The 13155-nt window shown below is 36.6% G+C and overlaps 1 protein-coding gene across 2 annotated transcripts in view; it reads left to right on the forward strand.

Annotated features, from left to right (window-relative positions):
- STX17 (syntaxin 17) overlaps positions 1-13155 on the forward strand; it is a 67803-nt gene that overhangs the window by 31902 nt on the left and 22746 nt on the right. The window lies entirely within an intron of this gene.

Below are 13155 nucleotides of genomic sequence, written 5' to 3' on the forward strand. Positions count from 1 at the left end.
AAATGACAGATGTTGGCGGGGATGCGGAGAAAGGGGAACCCTCCTACACTGTTGGAGGGAATGTAAGCTGGTGCAGCCAGTCTGGAAAACAGTGTGGAGGTTCCTCAAAAAGTTGAAAATAGAGCTACCATATGATCCAGCAATTGCACTACTGGGTATTTACCCCAAAGATACAAAAGTAGGGATCCGAAAGGGTATGTGCACCCCGATGTTTATAGCAGCAATGTCCACAATAGCCAAACTGTGGAAAGAGCCAAGATGTCCATCGACAGATGAATGGATAAAGAAGAGGTGGTATATATATATACAATGGAATATTATGCAGCCATCAAAAGGAATGAGATCTTGCCATTTGCAATGATGTGGATGGAACTGGAGGGTGTTATGCTGAGCGAAATAAGTCAAACAGAGAAAGACATGTATCATATGACCTCACTGACACGAGGAATTCTTAATCTCAGGAAACAAACTGAGGGTTGCTGGAGTGGTGGGGTGGGAGGGATGGGGTGGCTGGGTGATAGACATTGGGGAGGGTATATGCTATGCTGAGCGCTGTGAATTGTGCAAGACTGTTGAATCACAGATCTGTACCTCTGAAACAAATAATGCAATATATGTTAAGAAAAAAAAAAAGAAGGTAGCAGGAGGGGAAGAATGAAGGGGGGGAAATCAGAGCGGGGAGATGAACCATGAGAGACGATGGACTCTGAACAACAAACTGAGCGTTCTAGAGGGGAGGGGGTGGGGGGATCGGTTAGCCTGGTGATGGGTATTAAAGAGGGCACGTTCTGCATGGAGCACTGGGTGTTATGCACAAACAATGAATCATGGAACACTACATCAAAAACTAATGATGTAAATTTAAAAAAAAAAAAGGAGAACAGAAGATCAGAGAGAGTCAAGGCCAGGTAGGGAATGGAAGAGAAGATAGAATATATTCCAAAAATGAATGCTATTGGAAGATAAATTATTTTAGATTATTCTGAGCTTCAAATGAATTTAAATTTAAATTTTGCCTTGAAATATTTATGAGCTGATTAATCAGGATTTAGGGTTTTTGACCTCTACTCTGATTGGCATAAGTACTCTAGAACCTCAGGGAGGAAATTAAATCTAAGGTACCATTTATTGTAAGACATGCCATTGTTTAGTGTACCTCTAAGAAAGAAAAGTGCTGCCAGTTAAGAGTTGCGTATTGCTTTTTTTTTTAACATCTATTTTAAGATACATTCCAATTTTAAAGATGTTAGAATGTGGGAAAGATACTGTGTCCTAAAATTGATAAAATAGAGTATTTAGAAAACTTCTACTCTTGTACTCCACCTGTCTTTCCCCAGTTTGGCCTATTTAATATCTTCTGTTTTCCTAATATTCTTTAGGGACAGCTCAGATCTCACGTCCTTCATGAAGGCTATCTAGATTATCACAGTAAGATATTTCAAGTTTCCTTTGAGTATGTTTCTTATGCCCCTTTGAATTTTGAATATTTCTCCTTAATAGAGAATTAAAAACAATATAGAAGTTCGGTAGTTCTGCTTTCCCTGCCTCATCTGTTAACATTATACGATCTGCCCCAAGCAGTAGACCTAATCCTCCTTTCTTGTTCTTGCTCTACATGTATTTTTTAAATCCTTTTTATTGTTCTTAACATTTTTCTTCAGCCTCCGCTCATTCTGGGCTCCTACTTTACGTACATGAGTCTCCTTGTTTCACAGCACTCTTTTGTATTCATCCTTGTTCACTTGCATTTCTTTTTTTTTTTTTAAACAAATCTCTTAAAATTCTGAACTTATCATAGCACGCCTTACACAACCATATTGGACTCTTCAGATGCCACTTTCTTTTCTTATCAGATTAATTTTTTTGTTTATAGTGTCAGAATGTCACCTTTTAGAAACTATCTTTCTCTTTCAAAAAAGATCTTCCTATCACAGTATAATTTCTATGGCATCACACAGGCATCACACAGCTATTTTCTCCAGAAAAACTTGATTCTTTTCCCTAAAGTATTAGTGTTTCCATGATTCCTTATTTATTTATTTATTCATTTTGGTGGCGGGGGGGTGGGCAGCAGAACAAAGTTTATTGAGTGATAGAGTGATAGTACAAAGCTCCCGAAGATGGAAGGGACCCGAGGGGGTTGCCCTCCATTATTCCTTTTTTGACTATTAAGAACTCCAAGATGTCATGGTTGCTTTTTCTCATGGGTTTCATTTCCATTTCACTATTTTATGCTTATATGTCAGAATTAATTCCAAAAACAGGTTCCTTTCAATATTTCTTCCAGCTAATGAAAGATGAAATGTTTTGTATGCTTAGTGACATATATTATGCATTCCTAGGGAACAAATCTAGTTGCGTTCTTGCATTCAGAGAGGAGATCTCTGTTGTTGTTGGACTACTGTTTTGCCACTTTGTGGAAAATATTAAGAAAGCATTCATTCATTTATCATGTTTACTGAATCAAACCATGTATCAGGGATCAAATATAGCCTTGAAGACACAATGGTAAAGAAATCAGGCATAGTCTCTGTCCCTACAAAGTTCACAATTTAGTCAAATGAATGAATCAATGTCTTTTATCCAACAAGGTGGTAGGTAATATACTTCCACAACGAGATTGATACTCATTTTTACCCCTACCCAATGCCTTCACACTTGTTTCTGTCTTAGCTTAATTGACCATACAGGTTAATATAATATTTCTTCTCTAAAAATGTTATTAAAACTTTTTACTGTGAAATATAACATTATGTGCTATAAATGCATACAATATAAATATACACCTAAACAAATTATTATACTGGGAACACTCTTGTAACTACTACTTGGATCAAGAAATAGAAAATTGCCAGCATCCTAGAAATGCTTTATTGCCTCTTCCCTATAACAACCAACTTTCTGCCACAGAAAGTAGTAACTATCTTGATTTATATGGTAATTGCTTCTTAGTATTTCTGTATAGTTTTACCACCAAAATGTATCATTAAGCTATAGATTAATTTAGTCTGTTTTTTAACATTATATAAATTGAAATAAACAGAATATATCCTTTGTGTCTGGCTTGAGATTTATCTGTGTTGTTGCCTATAGCAGTATTGATTCGTTTTCATTACTGTATATAGTCCATTGTATGAGTTTACCATAGTGTATGGTAAACATATACTATGATATATTGATTGTCATTTGGGTTATTTTTAGTTTTTGTTTTGTTTTCAGTTTCTATTACATATGATGTTAACATTCTTGGATATTTTTACTGGTATACATGTGCATACATTTCTGTTAAATGTATTCCTAGGAGAGGAATTGCAGGTTCATTAGGCATCCTTATTTTCAACTACAGTATAATGACAAACTATTTAACAAAATAGTTGTACTAATTTTACACTCCTTCCAGCAATGAATGTGACTTCCTGTGGTCTCCATATCCTCACCAATATTTAGTGAAGTCAAACTTTAATTTTAGGTGTTCTGGTGGGTAGCTAATTATGGTTTAATTTATATTTACCTGACTGTTAGTGAGATTGAGTAACTCTTTGGGTTTTTTAAAAAGATTTATTTATTTATTTGAGAGAGTGTGTGCAGGAGCAGGGGGAGGGGCAGAGAGAATGGATGAGGAGAGAAAGAGAAGCAGACCCCCTGCTGATCGGGAACCAACAGGGGCTCATGACCCTGAGATCATGACCTGAGACAAAATCAAGAGTCAGACACTCAACCAACTGAGCCACCGAGGCACCCCAAGTAACTCTTTGTTTATGAGAAGCACCTGTTTAGGGTTCTTGCCTATATTTCTGCAGGTTTTTGTCTTTTTCTTATCTATAAGAATTCTTTATTCTGTCTGTGACCGCTTTATAAGTGTATGTGTTGCAGTTACCTTCTTCCACTTAGTGGTCAACCTTTTCACTGTCTTTGTTGTATCCCTTGATGACTAGAAGTTCATTTTATTTAATATAGTCAAGGTTATCAGTTTTTTCTTCGTGCTTTTTGTGCCACATTTAAGAGGTATTTCCTACCCTAGAATAAAGATATTCTGTTGTTTTGCTTTTCACATTTAGGTCTGTAATCCATCTGGTTGATTATTGTGTATGGTGTGAAGTGGTGTGTCCAGTTTTAATTTTTTTCCCATGGGGATGCCCAAATGACCAAACACTGTGTTTTAGAAAGATCATGCTTCCCGGGGCGCCTGGGTGGCTCAGTCGTTAAGCGTCTGCCTTCGGCTCAGGTCATGATCCCAGAGTCCTGGGATCGAGCCCCGCATCGGGCTCCCTGCTTGGCCGGAAGCCTGCTTCTCCCTCTCCCACTCCCCCTGCTTGTGTTCCCTCTCTCGCTGTGTCTCTCTCTGTCAAATAAATAAATAAAATCTTTAAAAAAAAAAAAAAAAAAGAAAAGATCATGCTTCCCTTCAGTGCCACCTTTGTTGTAAATTCAGTGCATATATGTTTGGGTTGTCTCTTGGCTATCTGTCTCATTGGTGTATTAGTCTATTCTTGCACTAATACCACACTGTCTTAATTACTGTGGCTTTATAATCAGTCGATATCTAATAGAGGAAGTTTTATTAATCTTCTTCAAAGCTAGTATCAGCTCTTTATATGCAGTTCCATATGCGTTTTAGAATCAGCTTGTCAAGTTCCACCAAAACAAAGAACCTTTTCAAATTTATTCTAATTTATTGAATCTGTAGATTCAAACCCATGTTGTTGAAGGGTCAGCTGTACATGATTTATTATTTTGTCCTTTTACTTTGAACTGTCTTTATGTTTTAGATGTATTTCTTGAATTTCATATTCTTCCAATTTGAAAATCTTTATCTTTTAACTGGAATATTTATTTCATTTATGTGGAATAAATGATATACTAGGTTTAGATACTACACTCTCTTACATGCTTTCTACTTCTTCCACATATTCTTTATTCTTTTTCATATCCATTTTCACTTTCTTGTATTTTTTTTTTTTTTTAAGATTTTACTTATTTGACAGAGATGGACATAGCGAGAGAGGGAACACAAGCAGGGGGAGTGGGAGAGGGAGAAGCAGGCTTCCCGCGGAGCAGGAAGCCTGATGCAGGGCTCGATCCCAGGACCCTGGGATCATGACCTGAGCTGAAGGCAGACACTTAATGACTGAGCCACCCAGGCGCCCCTCACTTTCTTTTTTTTTTTTGTTTATTCATTCGAGATACAGAGATATATATATAGAGAGAGAATATGAGCAGGGGGAGAAGCAGAGGGAAGGGGAGAAGCAGGCCCCCCGCTGAGCAGGGAGCCCGATGTGGGGCTCGATCCCAGGACCCTGGGATCATGACCTGAGCCGAAGGCAGACGCTTAACCATCTGAGCCACCCAGGTGCCCCCGCCCCTCACTTTCTTGTATTTTTTTTTTTTTTATCGATCAAACTGTTCTCAGTTAGTTTTGGAATTACATACTCTTTTAGAAATTACAACATACATCCATAAACAATATAGATTATACAAACTAAATGCTATTTTTATATATTTTAATCTTACACATATATTTAAAAGATATTACTATTATTACTATTATTGTTTTAGTATAGTTACTGGTCATGTAGATTTATCCATACTTTTACTATTTTTTTTTTTACTTTAACTCTTTTTTTAATGTTCTTCATTTCTTTCTGCATCTCCAACTTTATATCTGGGATTAATTATTATTCTTTCTGAAGGACACTTTTATATTTACTGTGTATTTGCTGGAGACAAATTCCCTCAGTTTTTGTTTATCTTCATTTTACCTACTGCAAGATATTTTTGCTGGGTCTAAAAATTTCGGGTGATAGTAATTTTTCCTCCATACTTTGAATGTATCATTCTGCTCTGTTCTGGCTTTTATTGTTGCTTTGAGAAGTCATAGTATAGTCTTACTGTTTCATTTTCTGGTCTTTATTGTGGTCTTCGGGGTGTGGCCCTGCCTTTTTTTTTGGTCATTGTTCAAGGTTTATTGGTGTTTTTGTTGGTATGACCTTTGGAAAGTTGGTTGCACTGTTTATATATGGATTTTTCTTTTTACATTATATGGCAATGTATGTTATTCTGATACATATAGGACACAAAATAAGATTCTTTAGAACACTTATAAATAATACATGTAATGTTGGATTTATATATTGGATCCCGGAATGTGATTGATTGGAGAAAAAAGTTGGACTAGGCATGTTGGATGAAGGAACCAGAAGTTACATAACAGAGGGTAAACACACAATGGTTTGAAGGGTAACTGCAGCATGTGCAACATTGGCAGGGTACCTCTGAGGTGGTAGGACTATTTTGCAAGAAATTGTATTGCCTCTAGCTCCTTCTGAGAGGTCTTTCCCCTCTCTCTCCTTTTTTCCTTTTTTGGCTATACGTTTTTCTTTTCATTTACTCTTCTTGGGGTTTGTCAACCTTCTTGAATCTGTGGATTGATGTCTTTCCTCAGTCATTATCTATTCAAATTTATTTTGTGTCCTTTTCTTCTAGGATTCTAAGTATATGTATATTATAGTATTTTCTAATTATATCCTATGTCTTTTACCTCTCCTATATTTTTATTTTATTTTATTTTATTTTATTTTTTTTAAAGATTTTATTTATTTGACAGAGAGAGCACAAGCAGAGGGAGAGAGAGGGAGAAGCAGGTTCCCCGCTGAGCAAGGAGCCCGATGTGGGACTCGATCCCAGGACCCTGGGATCATGACCTGGGCCGAAGGCAGCTGCTTAACCGACTGAGCCACCCAGGCGTCCCTCTCCTATATTTTTAAACTTTGTTTCTTTTTTACATAGTTTTTTCATATCTAGTTTTCAGTTTACTAAGTCTTGAGTTGGTCTGATATGCAGCTAAATATTTATTTGACAGAGAGAGAGAGAGAGTGTGTGCATGTGCACAGCAGGGGGAGCAGCAGGGAGAGAGGGAGCAGGCTCCCCATTGAGGAGAGAGCCCGACATGGGGTTGATCCCAGGAACCTGGGATCATGACCTGAGCTAAAGGCAGACGCTTAACTAATTGAGCCACAAAGGTCCCCACAGCCAAATACTTACTAAATTTTTTCTCATGTATACTTTATTTTTATTTTTTTTAAAAGATTTATTTATTTATTTTAGCCAAAGAACATGAGTGGGGGGAGGGACAGAGGGAGAGAATCTTCAAGCAGACCCCACTGAGCATGGAGCCCAACACAGGGCTCAGTCAACCCATGAGATCATGACCTGAGCAGAAACCAAGAGTCAGACACTTAACTGACTGAGCCACCCAGGTGCCCCTGTATACTCTATTTTTAAATGATAGTATATTTATTCTTTTTAAAAACCTGTATTTTGCTTTTTATAGTTTCCAGTGTTTGCTGAATTTCCAAGCTTGATTTTTATATCTTTGGACAAACTAACCATAATTTTTTAGACTACATTTGCTATTAGGTATATCAAATGTCCCTTTGGATGTTTTTATTGTCTGTTGTTTCTGCTGTTCTTCATCGTGTGTATGCTCTCTGTGCTTGATTATCTTTGGTGGGCATTATATTTGAAATCGTACTTATAGAAATTATTTCAGGATAGCGACAATGTTATCTTCCTCTAGAGAGGATTTCATTTACTCCCTCTATGCCCCTGGGGTACTAATTTTCCACAATTATCTTTATACAGTTTCAGGGATTAAAGTTTTTATGCACTACCCAAAAGACTAGAAGCCAAAGTATAGTTCATGTGAGGGCCGATTTATTTCAGGATCACCTGGGCTCTTGGGGTACAGCTCTTTCAGATCCCAGCTCAAAGCACCATAGTGGTTATACTTAGTAGGCCCCAGCATTGAGTATTTTACCCGGAAATTTATGAGGCTGTCAAACATTCTGGTAAGTAAATACCTCCAAGCAAATGTGGCCTTGAGTTCAGGACTCACCTCTCTGGATTTTCACCTTTGTCTAATTCTTGGCCTACAAATTTCTTAACTATCTTGTTTGCTTTTTGAAGCCTTTGAATTTTGTTTGTGTGTTTGTGATTTGTTTTATTGTCAGCTTTTTAATTAGTCATTGGTGGGAGGGTTAGTTTGAATTATCTACCTTGCTACACCCAGAGGCAGAAACACCTACTTTGTATTTTTCACATATGTTCCTTTTACTTGATTTTGGAGAGATTCTATAGCTGTGCTGTCCAATATGGTAGCTCCCAGCCACATGTAATTGTTGAGCACTTAAAATGTGGCTAGTTTGGGAGCTCCTGGGTAGCTTAGTCAATTAAATGTCGACTCTTGATCTCAAGAGTCATGAGTTCAAGCCCCACTTGAAAAAAATGTGGCTAGTTTGAATTGAGATGTGCTGTGAATGTACAATATTTAATTAATAATTTTTATATTGATTACATGTTTAAATGATAATATGTTGGATGTATTGGGTTAAATAAGACATTAAAAGTATTGGGTTAAATAAGACATTAAAATTAACCTGTTTTTCTTTACTTTTTAATGTGACTTAGAAAATTTAAAACTATATATATGCCTTGAATTTGTGGTTTGCATTATATTTCTGTCGGGTAGTATAGCTATGTAGAAAAATTGTTGAGAACATATGCTCTATAGCCTGGATTTAATTCCTGGCTGTACTTTTTACTAGAAGTGTAATCCTAGGCTTTTTAAAAAAAGTCTTGCTTTACTTTTCTCTTCTATAAAATGAGAATAATAGTAATATTCGTTTCAAAGGTAAGTTGTGAAGCTAAAACAAGACGAAGAAGGTAAATACGTAGTACAATGGACAACTTATAGTGTTAATAAAAATTTAGCCATTATTGTGTTTTTGTTACTATAGTATCAGATTTTATAGTTCAGTGGGTATTTTGTTTCTTAACATTTTCCTCCCCACTCTTAGTAATAGAATTCTGGACACTATAATTTGACTGGAGACATAAACATATGTATAAATTCTATAAAATAGGAAGAATATGTCATAGACAAACGCTCATGAGCTGCAGAAACGTTAATGCTTCTCCAAGATAATACTGTCTAAAATATTTCTATGGACTATGTGACAACTATGTAGCCAAGCTTTACAACTGTAGTTCAGAAAGGAACTGTACAACCAAGAGTTGGTGTTGTGTTCAAATACTGTTGCAGCACTTGAAAACTGGACACGAGACTTAATTCTGCCACTGTGTTCATCTGAAGTCCAGTTTCCCTCTTGTAAAATCATAAGGTTGGACTAGATAACATAGGCCTATATGTTCTATGATTTTTTCCATATTAATGCTTGTATATCACATCTTTTTAATTTACAGTGCAGTTATCCTTAGGTTTTTTAGTTCACATAAGAGTGACAGATGGTTAAAGGAAGTGTAGAGTCATGGCAGGATAGAAGCACAACTTTTTTATTCACCCAGAACATCTTACAAGATACATTAGGTTGTAGCTAAACTATTTTTTTCCAGAATTGTTCTTAATTTTACTAGAATAAAATGGGTCCTCTGGTTATATTAAGGAATTATATATATGTGTGTATATATATATATGTGTGTGTGTGTGTGTGTATGTGAATTATGGTTATAGTTTAATGTAAAGATTGCTGGACTTTAAAGAACACCTGGGTTTTCATAACAATCCTAGAAGAGAGAACCCTGGCAGTAATTTTTCTGACATTGGCCATATCAACATTTTTCTAGATAGGTCTCAGGAGGTGAGGGAAATAAAAAAAATAAACTGTTGGGACTACATCAAAATAAAAAGCTTCTGCACAGTAAAGGAAACAATCAACAAAACTAAAAGGCAACCTACTGAATGCAAGAAGATATTTGCAAATGACATACCCAATAAAGGGTTAGTATCCAAAATATAAAGAACTGATACAACTCAACACCCCCAAAACAAATAATCCAGTTAGAAAACGGGCAGAAGACATGAACAGACATTTCTTCAAAGAAGACATCCAGATGGCCAACAGACACATGAAAAGATACTCAACATCACTCATCATCAGGGAAATGCAAATCAAAACTACAAGGAGATACCGTCTCACACTTGTCAGAATGGTTAAAATCAAAACACAAGAAATAAATGTTGGTGAGTTTATGGAGAAAAAGGAATCCTCATGCACTGTTGGTAGGAATGCAAATTGATGTAGCCACTGTGAAAAACAATAAGGAGGTTCCTCAGAAAGTTAAAAATAGAAGTACCCTACAATCTAGTAATTGCATTACTGGTTATTTACCCCCAAAATACAAAAGTCCTAATTCAAAGAGATACATGCACCTGTATGTTTATAGCAGTATTATTTACAATAGCCAAATTATGGAGGCAGGCCAGGTGCCCATGGAAGGATGAATGGATAACGAAGATGTGATACACACACACACACACGCACACCCCACACCCCCCCCGGAATATTATTCAGCCATAAAAAAGAAAAGAATGAAATCTTGCCATTTGCAATAACGTGGATGGAGCTAGAGAATATAATGCTAAGTGAAATAAGTCAGAGAAAGACAAATACCATATGATCTCACTCATATGTGGAATTTAAGAAACAAAACAAACGAGCAAAGGAAAAAAGAGAAACCAAGTAACAGATTATTAACTCTAGAGAACAAACCAATAGTTACCAGAGGGGAGGGAGGTGGGCGAATGGGTGAAATTGGTGATGGGGATTAAGGAGTGCACTTGTTGTGATGAGCACTGGGTGTTGTACGGAATTGTTGAATCCCTGTATTGTACCCCTGAAACTAATATAATACTGTATGTTAACTATTCTGGAATTAAAATTAAAACTTAACAAAAAAATGCCTGGGTTTTAATTGAGCTTTGCTGCTAGATAAAATTAAGTAAATCCTAAACAAGTTTTCTTTGTTCTGATTTTTCTATAATGTAATAATGTGGAATGTAATAATATAGGATGTAACACCTCACCCAGAGTAGGTACTTGAGAAATAAAAGAAACTGATACATTCTGTCCTATTATACAGAATTTGCATTAGTACCTATAAAAGTGCCACAGGGGAGAAGAATTTAAAATATCATATGAGAAATATTAAAATATATTCCTTTAAGATTTTATTTATTTATCTGAGAGACCAAGTGAGGAAGCGAGAGAGAGAGAGAGAGAGAGAGAGAGTACAAGCTGGGAGAGGGGCGGAGGGAGAGGGAGAAGCAGACTCCCCGCTGAGGGGGGAGCCTGATGTGGGGCTCAATCCCAGGACCCTGGGATCATGACCTCAGCCGAAGACAGACGCTTAACCAACTGAGCCACCCAGGCGCCCCAGAATATATTCTAAATTATATGATAAATATTATAGAGATCTATCATTTTCCAGAAGCATCATACTCAGATCATTCTTGCAAGTTAGTTATTTCATTGTCAAAGAATAGTTGGTTTTTATGTTTCTTAGAGTATAGACTATTGGGAAAGATGGAAAGCTCCCCAGTTCATCCTGTGAAGCTAGCACAACCTTAAACCTGTTAAAGTGAGTTTAAATCTAGTAAAGATATATAGACACACACACCATTCATGTATGCACATGTAGGCACACACATATATAGACAGACATGTGTTGAAAGCCCAAATAAATTATTAGCTAATTGAATTAAAAAAATTGTATATGTGACCAGGAAGAGTTTATCTCAGGAATGTAAAAGATGGTTCTATATTATGAAACCTGCCCATAACTCATAATATTAGCATATTAGAGGAAAATTGATTATGTCAGGAGATGATTCTAAAAAGAGGGGGAAAACATTTGATACAAATCTGACAACTACACTCAGAAATGCAAATTAAAGCAACAATGAGAGAACATGTAGTCCTGGCAGTATGTGGGGAAATGGGCACTCATACTTCAGTGGTAGTATGAATTATTACTTAGGAAAAACTGATACAGATGTAGTGAAAAGAAGGGCCACATGCACCCCTATGTTCAGAGCAGCAATGTCCACAATAGCCAAACTGTGGAAGGAGCCGAGATGCCCTTCAACAGATGGATGGATAAAGAAGATGTGGTCCATATATACAATGGAATATTACTCAGCCATCAGAAAGGATGAATACCCAACATTTGTATCAACATGGATGGAACTAGAGGAGATTATGCTAAGTGAAATAAGTCAAACAGAGAAAATTATCATATGGTTTCGCTTATTTGTGGAACATAAGGAATAGCATGGAGGACATTAGGAGAATGAAGGGGGAAATGAACGGGGGGAAATCAGAGGGAGAGACGAACCATGAGAGACTATGGACTCCGGGAATCAAACTGAGGGTTTTAGGGGAAGGGGGATGGGTGAGCCCAGTGATGAGTATTAAGGAGGGCACGTGTTGCATGGAGCACTGGATGTTATATGCAAACAATGAATCATGGAACACTACATCAAGAACTAATGATGTACTGTATGGTGACTAATGTAACATAATAAAAAAAATTATAAAAAAAAAAAAAAGAGGGGTGCCTGGGTGGCTCGGTTGGGCAACCACCTTCGGCGCGGGTCATGATCCTGGAGTCCTGGGATCAAGTCCCGCATCGGGCTCCCTGCTCAGCGGGGAGTCTGCTTCTCTCTCTGACCCCCCCACCATGTGCTCTCTCTCGCTCAAATAAATAAATAAAATCTTTAAAACAAAAGGAAAAAAAACCCAAAAGCCCCATTTATTTTAAAAAAAAGAAAAAACTGATAATAGCTATTGAAATAAGATGCACATGATCCTTTGAGTACTCTCACTTTTGGGAATCATTTCTAAAAAATACGGTATAATAGTATATACTATAATACTAATATATACTATTATGGTATATTAGGATATATTCAAGGATTTTTGTTTTGGAAACAACATGAATGACTGTTGATCACTTGCAGGGGTCATTGAATAAATTTTACATCTGTACCATGGAATATGGTACACCCATTAACCAAGAAGGATATCCATGGTAGTATTGTTATGTTATTGGGGTGAGGAATAACAAATTATAGATTATTATGCACAATGTAGTCCATTTTTTGGTAAAAAGATGAAAAGTCTATATATGTTAACGTTTGTATGAGCAGTGGGAAATGTGTGGAAGGGACTGGGTTAAGAGGTGGTTGGATTGGTGAAGGGGGAAGTCATTAAGTTTTTCTTGATATGTTCTACAGTGTTTGACTTACTATGAAGAGCATTTGTTACCTTTAATACGTTTAATGAAGGAAAAAATGCT

This window comes from Halichoerus grypus, chromosome 14 (genome assembly GCF_964656455.1).
Source record: "Halichoerus grypus chromosome 14, mHalGry1.hap1.1, whole genome shotgun sequence".
Classification (NCBI taxonomy): domain Eukaryota; kingdom Metazoa; phylum Chordata; class Mammalia; order Carnivora; family Phocidae; genus Halichoerus; species Halichoerus grypus.